Source organism: Centruroides sculpturatus, unplaced genomic scaffold, assembly GCF_000671375.1.
Source record: "Centruroides sculpturatus isolate CEXI.00-Female unplaced genomic scaffold, Cexi_2.0 scaffold1650, whole genome shotgun sequence".
NCBI lineage: Eukaryota > Metazoa > Arthropoda > Arachnida > Scorpiones > Buthidae > Centruroides > Centruroides sculpturatus.
This window is the reverse complement of record NW_019385849.1, coordinates 1-6,802: the sequence shown is the minus strand read 5'-3', so window position 1 is coordinate 6,802 and position 6,802 is coordinate 1. Positions and strand designations below refer to the sequence as shown.

Sequence of the window (6,802 nt, the reverse complement as noted above, 5' to 3'; positions counted from 1 at the left end):
TTCCAGTTACAGCCGAAAATAGTGCTTTAGTTAAAGAACTACAATATTTAAATAAAGAGATATAAAGAATCGAGCATTTATCTTTCCATAAATGTGAACAAAGTAAAGAGATAAAAGATATATAATTATATTTAAAATATAGTATTTTCTTATTCTTTAGATAACTTTCAGAGTCATTTCATAAAATTTAATCCTTCTTAATCTTTCCATAATATTTTTATCAACAGTCACTTCGACTTTTTTATTTTTACAGCATAATATCGTATTATACACACAAGCGTCCATTTTGCTTTACACGTGTAGCGGACGTAAAAGCTGCTTTATCTTCGCTGCAGCGACCTCTTGCAGCAAACGTTTAGAAACGGTTCGCTACATTGCAGCGCTGCATTTAGAAACGGGTTTCAGAGGGTTCGCTGTAAAGCGCTTCTCGAGCGCTGCATAAAGAAACGCGGCCCCACTGAAGGGAGATGGTTAGTATTAAGGCTTACCGTAAAGAACTCTGCTTCTATTTATACTATTTTAGACGCAGTTTTTTGCATTTTAATAGGGTACGTCAACAGAATGTACACTAAGAAGAAATTTTTCGAAAAATTCCCCCCCACGGGGAAGTGTTATAAATTTATAATAGCTACATTTTGAGCCACAACAACGCGTGGCGGGGTTTGCTAGTTTATTATACAATGGTGTTCCTCAATTCTTTCTCCCACTCGATGTCTACAGATTTACAGCAGTCCATTCATTACTTGTACAGTTTAAGGGCAGTGCCGATTTATCTTCGAAAGGGCTCTAAGAAATTTAAAATTTTTAGAGCCCCTTGCAACTAAAAAAAACTGGTAGATCATCCTAATCATTAATATATCAATGTTTCAAGGGATTTCGATAATTCTAATCAGAGCCGGCCCTACCCTAGGGCGAACGGAGCAGCCGCTCCAGGCGCTAAGTCCTAGGGGGCGCCTCAGTGGTAAAGAAAATTAAAGGATATAAATTAGGGGCAACCAAGGGGGGCGCCATAATAGGATCTCGGTCCATCCTAAAACTTGCTTCGGGCCGGCACTGATTCTAACGCATACTTGATTTTCAATTTAAATTTCAAACATAAAATAAAGTTTGTTTTTTATTTACGAAAAAAATTTGGTCTATGTTGTCTTCATAACTCAATGAGAAAATTGAAAAAATAAATAAAGGGGGAGTGACTAATGGAGCCCTTCTCAGCACGGGCTCTCAAGCAGTTATTTGTTTTGCTTCCTGGTAAATCCGCCATTGTTTAAGGAGAGAGAAGAACTGCTAAAAGTGCATCATTGTACTGTACATTATGGGGGAAAGAAGCTCAAGGCATTGTCTATATAGACTTTTTAAGTGTTATCAGTGGCGTATCAGTGGCATGCCGTCCTTGGAAGCGGTGGAAGCGCTGCTTCCCTTGTATTTTCTAAAATATAAATACTGTACATATTGTGCGATAATTTTCATATTTTAACGTACTTTGAATTACTTAATGCGGTTATAATAAAATATTAATTTTATGTATCTTATTACAAATTTCGTGTGAAAAAAACGATAAGATCGCTATTGTATATTCGAATATAAATTTGTATATGCATATTTAATATGAAAGCGCCATATTGTCGAATACGGGATAGCTTCCACGGCGAAAGTATTTGAATGGTGTAAAGCAGCCAGATTAAAGGAATTTATGCATGCGCTTTACATAACACCAACCTCGCAGTTTAGCTGATGGAAGCTACACACCAAAATATCGTTTAATGCTTCAATAATTCTATCCAGGACCGGTTCTGGGTTTTTTTTTTGGAACTCTTTCCGCCCTGTGGGCACTAAGAGGGCCTCTTATAGCAGGCCCATTATGGGTTCGGCCAGGCCCACAATGGGGCTGCCGGGTGGTGAGGGACGGGGTCCAACATATCCGAATGGACCACTCCCCGAAAAATTCCTGGGGATTTTTAGATCCGTTCGGATTCGAACCCGGGTCCCCCAGAGCGGTAGGCTGCCACCTTGACCGTTCGGCCATCCGGCCACCTGCACCGGTTCTGGGCTGTTAGCCGCCTGCCTACTAGCTATTTGGCTGCCCTCGCCCCATTGCGTGAATCTATTAGGCATAGGGAATCTATTGAATCTAATAACAGAGGTAATTATATTGAACTTGTTTATGTATTAGATTAAGTACGTCAGATAATCTATTAAAAATACATTTAGGGAAGTCTACGGTGTTTATTGGCTTATCGAACAAACGAATGCGAATGGACCCTAGACCATCAATGACGCGCAATTAACTGATTGCCCCTGGAAGTCGGCTTATTACAGAAACACAGTTTCCCTATCATCAAAATGTCACGGCATGCCACTGTGACGTATGAATTTGTTCCTATGCCTTTTACATGTCATTTGAATAAACTATCAGTTAAAAAAGTTTTGCAAATATTTTCTGTCATTTCTTCAGTGTTAAGGCGCCTACTATATACGTAATTAAAGGGAAAGGTGATTTACCAAAAGTACATTGTACTGTACACAGCAGGGAGGGAGGGAGGTGCGTTCAAAAGTGGCTCAGAAATGCACACGTAATTAATGGATGGCTCCTTAACTCGTCAAAGAAACGTTTCTCCTTTTTTTTAATGCTTATCAAATAGAGAATTTATTCCTTTGTGTTTATTTTACGTTCGTAATAACGAACGTAAAATAAATACATAGGATATTACGTTCGCATCTAACAATCGAAAAAATTAAAGACACAAATAATTAATTATTTATAACAGTATTTCTAAATAATTAATTATAAAAATAATTTAAATTAATTTAAACTATAAAACCAAATTTATTAAAAATAAACAAAATTAAAAGAAAGAGAGAAAGAGAGAGCGAGAGACTTTCGATTTGTATTGACGTCAGGGGGAGATGCTAAACTTCAAAGTTTGCTATAAAAGTGCGGGTGTACCACTTTTTCCCGGGAAGGCACTGGCTGTCAAGTATCTACGATTTACCCGGCGATATAAGCTTACCGGTAAATGGCAAGTTTAATGCAAAAAAGAAATGACGATAGTGCTTAAACTTCGAGGGAATAATCACGGATCTCGAGTGTTTGTTTTATTTTATTTTTTTAATCTTTCAGAGTTCGGAGGCTCTTTTAAGGCATTATCGGTTACAAGTTGAAGATGTGGGCGTTATTTCCATGAGGGAAAGCTGACAATATGGATATTATTCAATTGAAAGCTAACGTGTCGATAAAAACTGAAGGAAATGAAAGCGTATATTATAAAGTAGGTGTAAAATAAATTTAAACGTACTTTAAATGTACTGTAAAATCAATAATTAATGTATACTGTATTAAAACAATTAATAAAGTCTAAATCCTAATATTATATGTATAATATATATTAGGTGTAATTATTTTATGAACTTTTATATTAATTAAATAAAAATGAATATTCGTGAATTTGAAAGTTAAAGTAATTAAGAAACTTCTAATGTCATTAAATGATGAAACATTTTTTAAATGTTTTGGTGATTTTTAAATTAATTTTCTTAATTATTGTAATATAAATTAAATTTAATGAATGGTTTTATTGTTAAATATGTAAACTTAATTTTAAAAATTTATTTATTTGAAAATTTGATTTTTTTTAAGATTAAATAAAATTTATAACAACAAGCTATTAAAAAATTTAACTTCCTTAATATATTTTAATGGTATTTAAATTTTTGTTTGTTTTTTTTTTTTAGGTAGATGGTCAGCGTTTTGGAGCCGACTGTACTCTGAAATTAGTTGTTGATACTAATTATGTTTTTATTTTTGACTTTCAACCTGCCGTATACATAAGGTATGTGTTTGAATTTAATTTTAATTTTAATTTTTTTTCTGTTAATTCAATATCAAGATAAAAAATTATATAGAAATTTTATCTGTATTTTTGAACTTATGCTTTGTGTACTATAGTGAATTTTTTCAAAGAAAAAAATGTTTGAGTATTTTTATCTTTTGCTATCATCTTTTAGTTAATGCATTGCAAACAAGGGAGATTCCATAAATTATATAATGTTATTTATTTTACTAATTTTCCATCCTCATCATACATTCCATAACTTATGTTCAACAAACAGGTCTAAGTTAAAATTAGTGCTTGATTAGGGAGCAATACTTCCAAATAGTTCAGTTTATTTAATACTTTATCAAACATATGTGACATCTTGCTTCTGATAATCAAGACTACTGCAATAATTTGAAGGAAAACGAAAACAATATTAAGTTTAAACAAGATTTATGTAATTTTACAAATGAAAGTTTGAATAGATCTCTTCCAAATTTTTGTTTAGAATATGTAAGTTCTAAATTCCAAATTTGATCCTATTTTTGACAAATGTAATCCTATAAGAATTGATGCAGAACTAACTACATAAAGCATTGTTAAATAAGGTAAAATTCTATGTGAAGGAATGATACAATTAGGCCAAGGACATCTATCAGTAAAATAATAAAATATATATTAAAAGTAATATATATATATATACAGTAAGACCTGCTTAACATGGGATACATTACTAGGAACAAAGCACTAAACGAAACATCATTAAATGAGGTCATTTTAACATAGAGTGAATAGGGATAGGAAAACACATGACCAAAAATAAACAAATTTTACTTTAATTTTAAGTTATATTATTTATATAAATTAATATAAAAATATGTTAAGTAACACAAACATATACACACAAAAATGTAAAGTTCATTTTTTGTGATAAAGATCCTGACTTTACTGCCAAAAAAAAAAAAAAAAAAAAANATTGTAACAAAATAGAAGTTATTTTATTGTTATAAAGCAGCTCGCCTCTTCCAAACTGCAAAAGTTAGATCTGGTGCAAACAGAATATGCTTTAAGACATGATTTTCAGAGTATGTAATCAAATTTACTCCAACATGAATAGTTTTTATGTTATACAATGTAATTTTCAGTCCTGCCTTCTGTGACTGTGACTACTAACATTGGTGTACTAAGACATTTTAATCATTCTTATTGTTCCTTAAAACATGTTTAATCTTATATGATTATCTACAAAAATATATTAATGTATGTTTTTATTTTATTATAGTAAATAAAAAAAATTATCTGTGACAAGGACACAAAGGACAACAGTTGTCATCTAGATATGACTGGCCTTGACAATATGAAGCAGCAGTGTGTTAAATATGTGTGGGAGTCGTATTTGGCACACTATTAATGTTATTTTTGATTCTTATTAATTTTATTGTTATGAAAACAAACACCATACGGATAAAACGAAAACATAATCTTGGATTGTATTAGTAAAGTTGCTTACAAGTATTAACAGATGTAATTATGAACAAACTACCTACCATCTGTTTCATTACATCTTAATAGTTCATGAAATCAAAGAAATTCCTTCCCTGTTATGTTTTATATTTATCTTTCTTATTAGCAAGTTGTTAAATTATGCTTTTAATAAGATTTTTTAGTTAAAAAAATGAAGCAATTTTTTTCTTGCAGAAAGTATACTGTTTGAATTGTCATTTGCAGTTTATACTTATACTAATTAATATAAAAATATGTTAAGTAACACAAACATATACACACAAAAATGTAAAGTTCATTTTTTGTGATAAAGATCCTGACTTTACTGCCAAAAAAAAAAAAAACAAGAATTTCAGAAAAATCCATGAAGTTTCATTTGTAGCTTTTTTCATTCCTTAAGCAAATGTCTGTAGCAGAAGATTGCATCCAAAATGCCTTGTTTTGCTTTTGCACTCCTTTCAAAATCTAGATCATTTGCTACAACTTGATCAATGATTTCAGTTATTGTTACCAAACTTTTACTAAGGAAATCTGTAGAGAAATTTTTTGGGTTCTTCATTTTTAGAATCTCTATTTTCCAGTTCTTCATGAATTCCTTGTTCTGCCAGTTCTTGAAGGTCATTATTTGTAAGACTCTCACCAGAAACCTGTGTAACTCCTCAATATCCTGCTCGACATCTAGTCCTGCTGTATCGATTACGTTGACAATTTTGTCAACCTAATCGATACAGTGATAGGCTTTTCTCATGGAGAATTCTTGGATACCTTCAGCCATAACTTCTTCCACACTTCATTTGTGCATTTATCAGTTAATTCTTGCCAAGCAAAGCTGATATTGCCTGTGGCATCTATGATGTTATATTTTTCGAAAATTGCATCAAACATACATAGATTAAAAGAAAGTACACCTTTTTGCCACATTTTGCTGATTGGTTCATGTTCGTAAATAATTGTATTATACAGTATATGAATCAATAAAATGCTGCAATAATTTAAATCAGCTTTAATTTTTTTTTTAAGGCTTTGAGCAGACCACGTTATATTGAATCAACGTTAAGCAAAGCAGCAGCGTTAAGCGTGGTCTTACTGTATATATGTAAGTAAAATAAAATACTTATTAAAATGTTTGACAATGTTTATTACTTAAAGTAGATTAAATTAAATGTCTAGAGAAAGATGATCATGAATGAAAGTGTCCAAAAATAAAAAAAAAATAATTAGCCAGAATGACTAGTATTAGTGATTATTATATAATGATAATTGCAAGTTTTTGAAATCTTGACTTGTTATGTTTTAAGAAAATTTATATATGTAGTACATATACATTCATTAATAAAAACTGTTTTAAATCTTTCAGTTTATACATTAGCTAGTATCTTGTATCCAGTAATGCTTGAATTATCGTAATAAAACATTAAACAGATTTGAAAACTGAAAGTGGTTTGTTAAATGTTGATATGGTGATAGTTTATGATTTTATATTTATA

General features: G+C 31.2%; 1 long non-coding RNA gene across 1 annotated transcript; it reads left to right on the top strand.

The window, feature by feature from the left end:
- Positions 1-2,805: 2,805 nt before the first annotated feature.
- Positions 2,806-6,535, top strand: LOC111642504. The gene is made up of 4 exons (XR_002759560.1): positions 2,806-3,010; positions 3,119-3,266; positions 3,730-3,827; positions 6,336-6,535. It is a non-coding gene; the product is annotated as an uncharacterized LOC111642504 (long non-coding RNA).
- Positions 6,536-6,802: the final 267 nt, after the last annotated feature.